Source organism: Dasypus novemcinctus, chromosome 1, assembly GCF_030445035.2.
Source record: "Dasypus novemcinctus isolate mDasNov1 chromosome 1, mDasNov1.1.hap2, whole genome shotgun sequence".
NCBI lineage: Eukaryota > Metazoa > Chordata > Mammalia > Cingulata > Dasypodidae > Dasypus > Dasypus novemcinctus.
This window is the reverse complement of record NC_080673.1, coordinates 4,724,567-4,735,675: the sequence shown is the minus strand read 5'-3', so window position 1 is coordinate 4,735,675 and position 11,109 is coordinate 4,724,567. Positions and strand designations below refer to the sequence as shown.

Genomic DNA, 11,109 nt, shown 5'->3' with positions numbered 1-11,109 from the left:
CTACCTGTTTTACTCATTATGGAATATTTCCAGACACTATTAAAACTTGTCTAAATTATGCTAAATATTAAGCCTGCTAAAATTTGATGACTCTGATCAAAATTACGTCCTTTATCAACTTTATTAGTTTTACCTTTCTAAACAAAAAAATTGGCCAGGATGATGTTTTCAACATCCAAGCTGACTGCAGGTGATACTTTTACTTAAAATGAAATTTGTACTTTCCCATTAATATTCTATATATTTATAGATAAAGATGAATCATTTTAAAACATAAGTTAGTTTATTGGCATTGTCTTCTTTAGCAGGTTTCCTATCGCTATTTCTAACTCTAACATCATTTTTTGAAAAACCTTTTTATTAGAGAAGTTGGGGGTTCACAGAACAATCAAACACAACACACAGGATCCCCCGCACACCACCCTACCATCCACACCTTGCACCGGTGTGGAACGTTTGTTACAGTCGATGATAGCACATTTTAAAAAATTGTACTTTTTAAAAAACAGTGGCAGCCAGCATCTTTATTGAGAGTCTATGTTCTAGGCACTGTGTGAGGCAATTTACATGGATTACCTCATTTAAAACACCCAGTACACATGCCTGTGAAATACGTCCTATTATTTTTTAAATCTTTTTTAAATTACAGAAGTTGTAGGTTTACAAAAAAACCATGTAAAAAATACATTGTTCCCATGTATTTCCCTATTGTTGGCACTCTGTATTAGTGTGGTACCTTTGTTATAGTTGATAAAAGATTATTAAAATAGTACTATTTACTATCAGTGAACCAGAGTTTACCTGCAGCCAGAACATGTTTTTCTGGGGTACATAGAGTGTCAAACCACCACAATGATCACAGAGTATTAGTACTTATTTATTAATGCAGTGAAATATATTAATAAATTTTCTATTGTGAAATTACACTTGTATTCCTGGAATCAACCCAGCTTAGGCATCATGTATTATTATTATTTTTATACACTGCTCCATTTGGTCCACTAACATTTCAGCATCTATATTACTGAAATGTAGGTTCTCTGGGCATACAATTTCTGATTAACGATTACTTTTTCTTAGCACTGTAAAGAGACTATTCCATTGTCTTAAGGCTTCTGTCGTTGATGTCATTCTGATTGTTGTTCCTTTTGAAGTTATCTCTATTTTCTGTAGCTACTTCTAATTTCTTTTCCTTTAAGTTTCTCCAGTTTTGAAACTTGTAAACAGGTATGAATTTTTTCATTTATTCTGCTTGGGATTCGTTGGGCTTTCTGAACCCATCTATGTTTAATTAATTGTGGAAAATTCTCAGCCATATCAATCTGAATGTTGTCCCTCCTTCAGTTTTTCTATTATGTCATTCTAGAACTCCAATTAGACATATGTTAGACCTTGTCACTTACTCTGCCTATATTTTATCTTTATATCTGTTTTCTATCTCTTTGCCTTTTTTGGCTTCATTCTGGATTATTTCTCCTAAATATCTTTTAGTTTACTAATTTTCCCTCAGTTCAGTATAATTGTCTATTTAATACACCAGTTGAACTTTTTATTTCAATTACAACTGTCACTTTTAGAAGTTCCATTTGATACTTTTTCAAATACATTTTGCATTTGCTCCATACGAATTTAAAAAATTTTTCCTCAATCATATCGATAATACTCTTTTTATATTCTGTGTATGATTAATCAAATTTCTGAATTTCTGTGGTGACTCGTTTCCTCTTGTGCTATTTAATATTTGGTTGTGCCCATGTTCCTTAGCACTTTACCTAGGGCAACTCTTTGATGCCTGAGTGAAAGTATCTTTCTTCAGAGACAGTTTCTGTTTGCTTCTACCAATACCTTGACATCACTACCAACTCATTTTAAATTCTTATCTCGTAGGCTTTGATAATGTGATTTCAGACTTCAGTCAAAATGAGGACTGGCTTGTGGCCTTAAATTCATAGGAGAAATTCTTCCCCCTTACGTCCAGCTAAAGACAGTGCTAGAATGGACAACTCTCTTTGCCTTCTGTCTTCAACCTTTTAGTGAGATATAGCCTTTTGAGGGGCCTTCTTTATGAAGGAGCCTCTGATCTGACTCCATGCCTTATACAGCCTCAAAACTTTCTCTCTTGCTAGCAAGCATGGCCAGGAAAACCCAGACTCTGCCCACTGAGACAGTCAGATGCCTTCAGGAAAGCTAAGGCTTCATGAGCAGTTTCCATGGCTAGTGCACCTGTTGGGCTCATGTAAAGGAGTTATTACGAGCTCACCTATGCATTGAATTAGGCTGGAAGTTTGTTGGTTTCCTTGCTTTTATTTTCCTATCTGGTAGTTAAGAAATGTATTTACATTTCATTATTATTTTATGACCCAATTTGATTTTTTTTAAAAAATGGGAAATTCATTCCATATATATTTGTTGTTAGAACTGATATATTTATCATTTCAAATACAGTTTTACAATACTTTCTTCCTTTTTTCCCCCTGGTCAATGACCTAGGCTTTCTTATCTTGATCTTTTCTAGTGCTTTCGAAAGTATATATTCTTTCTATCTCTGTTCCTGTCCCAGACACAGCAGCACCCAGGAGTAGAGGGGAACTACAATTGCAGCCTCTCTAATTTCTGGATGGCAATGAAACTAGACAAAGAAAATCCTATTCAGGTCTCAGCCCTAAATGGCATATTCCTGGTTTGCTTTAAGAAACAGACACTGCCTGTTTAAAAAAAAAAAAGCAATAGCCTGACTCTTAACTTTAACTTTCCCCTCATCTGTCTTATCCCTTGATTTAGACCAGAGAGCTAAACCATCCAGAAATTGGAGGGGCTGCATTTGTAGTCCCCCTCCTCTCCTGGGTGCTGCGTAGAGGGTGGTGAGCCAGTGCTCAATATGGGCAAAACCCATGATAAAATCTGTGACCGGAAGGGGCAGGCTGGGCGATGGGTGGGGTGATAGTGTTGCAATGACGGCACTGGGTCTGATGGTGTAGGACTGTGACGGCGAGTGGGGGGCTGGGTGGGACTCTCCATGGAACTGGGGGAAGGTTGAAGGAAGGAGCAGGTGAACTCTGGGGATTTTCAGGTTTGTGGTTAAAACGACATGGTGAGAATGCTCTTCTGACAAATACTGCAGGGGAGGGTTACTGTGCAGGGTGTGGGGGTAGGGTGTATGTGGGATAGGGAGCATTTGGGGCACGCCTCTGTGGAATACGGAAGTGTTCATCTTGTCACAGTATGTTATCTCTGTGGGTGGAGACCCACACAATATACAAGAAAATGTTAAACTCCCTTCCTGGGGAGTCCAGCTATGTGCTCAATTAGACGGACAAGAATATCCTCAGAACATAGGCAGTGCCTAATCAAAGAAAACAGACGAGTATGTTAATCTCTCAGTATCATTGCATGTAACGATGAAACCTATTCTTCAAAAACTGAAGACCAGCTTAGTGGTCACCCTAGGTTCTGAGGAGGGGGAGGGGAGAAGACAATGGAAGGACATAGGCCATTTTTAGGGCATCGGAACTGTTCTGCATCATCTTGCAAGGACGGATACCGGCCATGTTAAATCCTGTCAAAACCTATAAAAGTTCACGGATCAAAATGTGAACCAAAATGTAAACCATTGACCATGGTTGTAGCAATGCTTCAGTATTTATACATCAATTGTTACAAATATACCATACACATGTAAAATGTTATTAATGGGGGAGCATGGGAGAGGGGTAGGTATATGGCAATCCCCTATATCTTCTATGTGACTTTTCTGTAACCTAAAGCTTCTTTGAAGCTAAAGCAAAAAAAAAAAAAAAAAGACACTGAGGAAACATATGGAAGGAATTATCATTGTACATAAAAGAGAACAGATCTTATAGTGAAAAACATAATGAAAAAACTTTATTTTTGTATTATTTATTATTATTTTATTATATTATTTATTTATTTTTGGCTTTGTCTTTGGGGAGGTTTTTTGCTTTTTTTTAATTCATTTTTTAAAAATATTACATTCAAAAAATATGCAGTCCCCATTCACCCCCACTGCCCCCACCCCACCACTCCCCCCACAGCAACACTCTCCCCCATCATCATGACACATCCATTGCATCTGGTGAGTCCATCTCTGGGCATCGCTGCACCTCATGGTCAGTGGTCCACATCATAGCCCATACTCTCCCACGTTCCATCCAGTGGGCCCTGGGAGGATCTACAATGTCCCGTAATTATCCCTGCAGCACCACCCAGGACAACTCCAAGTCCCAAAAATGCCTCCACATCTCATCTCTTCCTCCCATTCCCTGGGGAGGTCTTGGATGGCAGAAAGGTCACAACTGTGGCAGGGGAGGGTGACTGGGTGACTGGTGTGGGGTGTCAGTGATGCATGCAGAAGAGTGCACGTGGGGCATATGAATATCTTCACGTGATCATGGGGCATTGTCTTGGTGGGTGGAGTCCCATACAGTAACCAAAAGAATATTGAATTCCATCCTGGGAAGTCCTGCTCCATTCTCTAATAGAGCAGCAAGAATCCCCTGAGTACAAGGGCAGTGCCTAGCAAAGGAGACCAGACCATTATGTCAAGTCCTTGATATTGATGGTTTTAATTATGAACCTTTTCCCATGAAATTGAAACTCTGCCTCGTATTATATATTGCCTAAGAGTTACTTTCTAAAAACCTCCTTGTTGCTCAAATGTAGCCTCTCTCTAAGCCCAACTCAGCATATAAATGCACTACCTTCACCCTGGCAGGGGCATGACTCCTGGGGATAGCTCCCATGGCATGGAGGGATTATTGCCAAGCGCTGACTAGGAATGCACCTGATAAAAACCTTGACCAAAAGGAGGAAATATTAAATACAGACGAATTTTTATATAAGTGAATTGGGAGGTCATTTCACAAGTTTTGCTTATAAACATCTGAGCAGGATTTCATTGACTGCCACAGTAAACAGTGCCTCAAACATCGGGGCTTCTGAGGGCTCTAGAGACATCTAGACATTACAGACAGGGCAGACAAGCTCCGGAACTTGGCACCCTGTCAGTGGGCCTGATTTGGAATATATGCTCCCCAATGTAACAGAGTTACTCATTTATAATTTCCCTACAAATATCTCTTCTGTCCCTTTAATTTGAACCTATAATTAGCACTATACTCATTGAATATACGTCCCAGAGACTTCAATCTTTGGCCTGTGCTTGTGCCCATTGACCCCTGCATCTCAGCAGTGCTGCAGCATCTATACTCCCGTTCATCGGACTTGCCCAGGAAAACTAACAAAAGATGATGATAGACAATGCCCATCCCCAAAATCAGAGTATCTACAACTCCAAGCAAGACAGTTCCATCTATCTGCCCCATGGGATACAAGGCCTCTCTCAATCAGAAACAGAGTGGGCATCACCATCTCCAAATCTCGGATTGAGGAATGAAGAAACCTAAGGGAAGTGCAGCTGTGCACTCCAGTAGATTAATTATAGAATTTATTGTTGTAGCAATGGAAGAACTTTCATCTGAGGCTCTGAGGGGAGGGAGAGGGAAGAAGAGCTGTAACACGGGGGCATTTTTGGGACAATGGAATTGTGCTGTATGCTATTGCAATGACGGATACGGGCCATTATACATTTTGTCAAAACCTATAAAATTGTGCGGAGCAAAGTGTAAACTATAATTAGTGCTCGCTTCGGCAGCACATATACTAAAATTGTAAACTATAGTCCATGGTTAGTAGCAATGCTTCAGTATGTGTTCTTCAATTATAACAAATGTACCACACTCATGTAAGATGTTAATGTGGGAACATGTTGGAGGGAGAGGAATGGAGTATATGGGCATCCTGTATTTTTATATTTTTGACGTAACATTTATGTAATCTAAAGCATCTTTAAAAATAAAAAAGTTAAAAAATATTTAAGCAGAATAAATAGTGGTAAACTGAAAAGTTGTCAAGATTTGCAATTGTCCCAGATAGTAGACAAATCTTGTTGATATGCTACACATTTTGTCCTCTTGAATTATCAAGAAAATTCCCTTTAATTTTCCAAAGGAAATATAAATAAATAATAAATAAAACTACTTCAAAATGATTTTTTAAAGGAACATACATATTTTTTCCACCTAGAATAACTGAGAGAAATATTTAGAAATTAATGACTTTTATCTTAGATCAAAAGGAATAATCTATTATATATAACATTTTCCTGAATTCTTTGGTTAATCACATTCCTAAAGCAAGTAAATATAAAACAGCATAAGAATAGGGAAATGGACTTGGCCCAGTGGTTAAGGCATCTGCCTATCACATGGGAGGTCCACGGTTCAAACCCCGGGCCTCCTTGACCCATGTGGAGCTGACCCATGCGCAGTGCTGATGCGTGCAAGGAGTGCCCTGCCATGCAGGGGTGCCCCTGCGTAGGGGAGCCCCACGAGCAAGGAATGCGCCCCATAAGGAGAGCCACCCAGTGTGAAAGAAAGTGCAGCCTGCCCAGGAATGGTGCCGCACACACGGAGAACTGACACAACAAGATGACGCAACAAAAAGAAACACAGATTCCCGTGCCGCTGACAACAACAGAAGAGGACAAAGAGGATGCCGCAAATAGACACAGAGAACAGACACCAGGGCGGGGGAGAAGGGGAGAGAAATAAATAAATAAATAAATAAATCTTAAAAAAAAAAATAGCGTAAGAATAGAATTTCATTTATAATAGAATGCCCAATATAATGATTTTGAAGTCCCACATTTTAGTAAATATAATGTGAATTAGATTATTGAACTTTCTCTTGTGAATGACTGTTTTTGCTGTTTAAAATGTTTTGGTATCTGCATGTTTCAGATAGCAGTTATCTGATTAACTATGGAATTTTCCTAAAACTGTCTATTTTTAGCCGGCTCTTCTCCTCTCTTTGGAGATCTGCCATCATCAGTGATTTCAGAGGAGGGAGGCCTGGTTCTTGGAGGAGATGTACTTTGGGTAAGATGGCAGGGCCCTGGTAGGTTATAATTTCCACTGCTGGAGATCTTGCACACTGAGAATTCACTTCCTTTTTGGTAGAGACACAACCAAAGCCTGAAACTGGCAATTCAATTTTTAAAAAAACCAACAGATAATAAACATTCTATTCCAGTGAATAGAGAAAAATGTTTAAAAATTGCATCTGTTTTACCTTGTAGCTTTGTTATTAAGATCAGTTATTGCTATTCCACATAAAGTAGCAACAAGATGTTATATACGAGCAACTATATGCTTAAGAAATTAATGACAGGATAGAAATGCATTATAGCAGTTTGCCATTTTTTTTTCCTACCACAGCACTTACGGGAGATGCCATTTACATAAAGGGCACAGCCCCACGGGAATACCTGTGACATGTGCGAATTGTGGCAAGATAGTTGTAACTCCAACCTCCTTTCTTTCCTACCTAAGAAAGCCTATCGATATGCAAAGAATGACAAAAAATTATTAACTGAGGAAATTTGAATCGATCCTAATCTAAAAATAAAGGAAAAGGAATTAACCTCAAACTTATACTCTACTGTTGTTTTAGTGTTCTCCAGAAAGAAAGACCCGACAGAGTATATAAATATTATGAGATTTTTTATAGGAATTGCCTCATGCAACCATGGGGATTAGCAAGTCTGAATTCAGGAGGGCCAGTCTCAATTTAGGAACTCCAGTGAAGGTTTTGATGCATGCCCCAAGAGAAAATGGCTGGGTGAAGTAGAGATAGAAGTTCTTTCTGATTGCTGAAATAGTCAGTTCTTCCTTTAAGGCAAGACATTTTTCAGTGCTGAAGGCAGTCTCCTATTTGATTGTAGATGAAATCAGCCATAGATGCAATCAACTTACTGATGATTTAAATCCACAAAATACCCTCACAGTAACGATCAGGCCAGGGCTTGCTTGACCAAACAACTGAACACCATAATATAGCCACGCTGACACATGAACTGTTTATAACAATTTTTTTTTTTAGGTATTGGGGCTGGGAATTGAACCCAGGAGCCCGTATGTGGGAAGCTGGTACTCAATCACTGAGCCACATCAGCTCCCCTGAGTTGGTTTTTTCATTTGTTTGCTTGTTGTTTGGTTTTTGGTTTTTAAGAGGCACCAGGAACCAAACCTGGGGCCTCCCATGTGGGAAGTAGGCATTCAACTGCTAGAGCCACACTTGTTCCCTGTAACAATTCTTTATGACACATTTCCCAGTGATAGAGACTCACTAGTGAAGCACAATCTTGAGTTGGAAAGAGCTGTATACATGATATAATAATACATCAATATCATTTGTCAGCATCAAATACTTATCTTTAAAGTGTTAGTTCAATACTACCCACTCTCTGAGGTCTTCTCTGATTCCCACTGTTCCTCATTTGTAATGAAGCACTCCTTCATTTGTTCCCCTACCTCTTTTATGCTCCTCTGCAGCATGTACACTGTTCTACCATTGCACAAATAAAGCATACTTTCATTTTGGGAGGGGGGATTACTTGTCTGCCTCCTCTTACAAACTGTAAGCTCCCTCAAAATAAGGTCTATGTCATATTTATTTTTCTATTTAGTATCAACACACTGTCCAGAATACAATAGGTATTTGACATATGATTGTTAATGAATGGGAGCAAGATATGGTAACTTTCTACCACTCAGATTTAAAGTCTGATGTCCTAATGGTGTGTATATCTAGTATTGTAAAACATTTCATGAATAAAAGCAATAGTTTGGTTTAACTGATGGAATTTTTGTTCAAATAAAATAGGATTTTTGCATGAAATTTGGGTTGGGTTCAGCTGGGTATATAATACAGACAAGAGAAGAGTAAAACACTTTAATGGGGGAAAAATATTACTCTGAACTGGTTTTTACTCTTAATTGCTACCATGCATAGCTACAGGAATTGTACTTAGACAAACAAATAATAGAAACATAGACAGAAAAAAAAGTATTTTCCACACTGCTCTTTGGAAACTGGTTCTGGGCTTCTGCTATAATAAGTGAGGTGCCGTAGAAAGATCAGAGTACAGGAGGTCACGGCTGGGTTGAGAAACTGCAAAATATTCAGAGGCATTATTCAGCACCATCTCCTCAAGACGCATCTAGAATTAGTTTTTAGGCCATATGAGAGTCTCAAATACAGAGGCAACACTAAACGATGTCCTAGAAAAGATCAATTCTTTTGAGAAAAAAATGAGAAAAGAATCACAGCAGAGAGATCAGCATCTAGGACTACCTCGAGCCATTCTGAGAAACTGTCTTAGTTGAGAAGTCTTCCCTTTGAGGAATTATCAGCATAGACTCTTGACTAAGGTAAGGGTCTTTGGTAGGTTATGGGGAGAAGTAAAGTATATATTGGACTTTTGCAATCTTTTCAACATCGAATTAATTCTAAACTGCAAGTTATAGCCAATGTCTTCATGTCGGTGATTCCCACATATGTGGCTACTGTAGTAAGACGATCACTAACTCTTTGAAGAAGTGGGCTAGAGAAAGCCTTCCAATAGAGGGGCCTTATGGAGTAGTGGTTAAAAGCAGAGGCTCTGGACTCAGACCGTCTGGATTTGCATCCTGGCTTGATGACTTCAGAGGGGTGATCTTGAGCGTGTTGCTTAGCTTGTCTGTGAATCCCTTTCTCATCTTTGGGAAGGAAGCATCGCCTTAACGATACCTTGATTTCGACATTCTCATGGCCTCAAACTGTAAGATAATAAATTCACACTGTTTAAGCCAACACATTTCATGGTATCTACTGTAAGCAACCTAGGAAACTAAAACACTGCTCATCCCAGTTAAATACAAAAATAGCTAGCATTTACATAGTGCTTTCTATGTGCTGTGTACCATGGAAGCACTTGAGTACATTAATTCATTTGGTCCACACAACCCTATGGGATATATACTGTTATTATCCTAATTTTCCAGATGAGAAATGGATTCACCAACGAGTTAAGCAACTGCTCAAGTTCCATGTGAAACATGCAAATATTTCAAGAGCAATGCTTATCTATTTCTTTTAATTAATTTTTTTTTTATAGGTACCAGGGCCAGGAATTGAACCCTGGACCTTGTATGTGGGCCTTGTATGTGGGAAGCCAGTGTTGAAACCACTGAGCCACATTGGCTGCCCGCTTATCTATTTCTATGTAAGCAATCTCCCCAAAACTTGGCAATTATCCTCATAATTCTGTGGGTCAGGAATTCAGGCAAGGAATGCCGAAACGGGCTTACCTCTGCTCCACACGTTGGAAGCTCCAGCCGAGGTGGCTCGGTGGCTGGAGATGTCTGGGACAGCTCGGTTGGGACCGTCAGTCTGGGGCTTCAGCTCTCCTGTGCTTGGAGTCTGCTGGGCTGGAGGGTCTCCTTGGCTCAAGCACCTGGTGTCTGGACTAAGGTGGCTGACACAGTGACGGGTTGAACAGCACTGCTTTCTCTCTTTACACTCCCTCTTCATGTGGCTGACTTGGGACTCTTTACAACATAATGACCTCAGAGTGGCGGCACTTTTTACATGATGGCTGGCTTCCAAGAGTCAGGAGTGGGAGAAGTGGCACAGCATCACTTCAGCTCCCTTGTATTAAATAAATCAACCACAGGGACTGACCAGAGTCAAGGGGTACCGGCGATAGACTCTACCTCTTGGTGGGGGTGTGGCTAGCCCATATCACAGAAGATTACACGAAAACACCAGCTGCCACAATCAGAAATTCCAAACTGAAGGTACTTAGGCTGGAATGCATCTCCCTGAGTGATGACTGTCTAGGCTTCTGTTACATCACAATGGACAATGAGTAATTGATAAGCTTGGGCAGGAGCAAGTTTAACAAAGCCTCTTCCCCCAACAATAATGGCAACAGTAGACTGCCGGCAGTGGGGAGATGTGCTGACAAAGAATTTCATTTACACTGCTCTTTCAGCCTTCACAAAGTCCCATCATCTTGAACTTCAGTATTGAGACAACTGAGGCACGTGTTCTCCCAAGGATATTTGATATAGATTTGAGGATTGCTTATTTGATTAGATGTTCAAGCAGTTCATTATTGTATTTCCTGAGTATTTTCAAGTAAATTAGTACAAGAATTTCTTCTGGTTCATCATGTTCTTAGTTTCTTTGGAGGCTGGGGTGATGGGT

The 11,109-nt window shown here is 39.7% G+C and overlaps 1 long non-coding RNA gene across 1 annotated transcript; it reads right to left on the bottom strand.

The window, feature by feature from the left end:
* Window positions 1-8,796: 8,796 nt before the first annotated feature.
* Window positions 8,797-10,720, bottom strand: LOC131278071 (uncharacterized). Its single transcript, XR_009185386.1, has 2 exons — window positions 10,209-10,720; window positions 8,797-9,677 (listed from the first exon to the last, which is right to left on the bottom strand). It is a non-coding gene; the product is annotated as an uncharacterized lncRNA (long non-coding RNA).
* Between the last annotated feature and the right edge of the window lie 389 nt (window positions 10,721-11,109).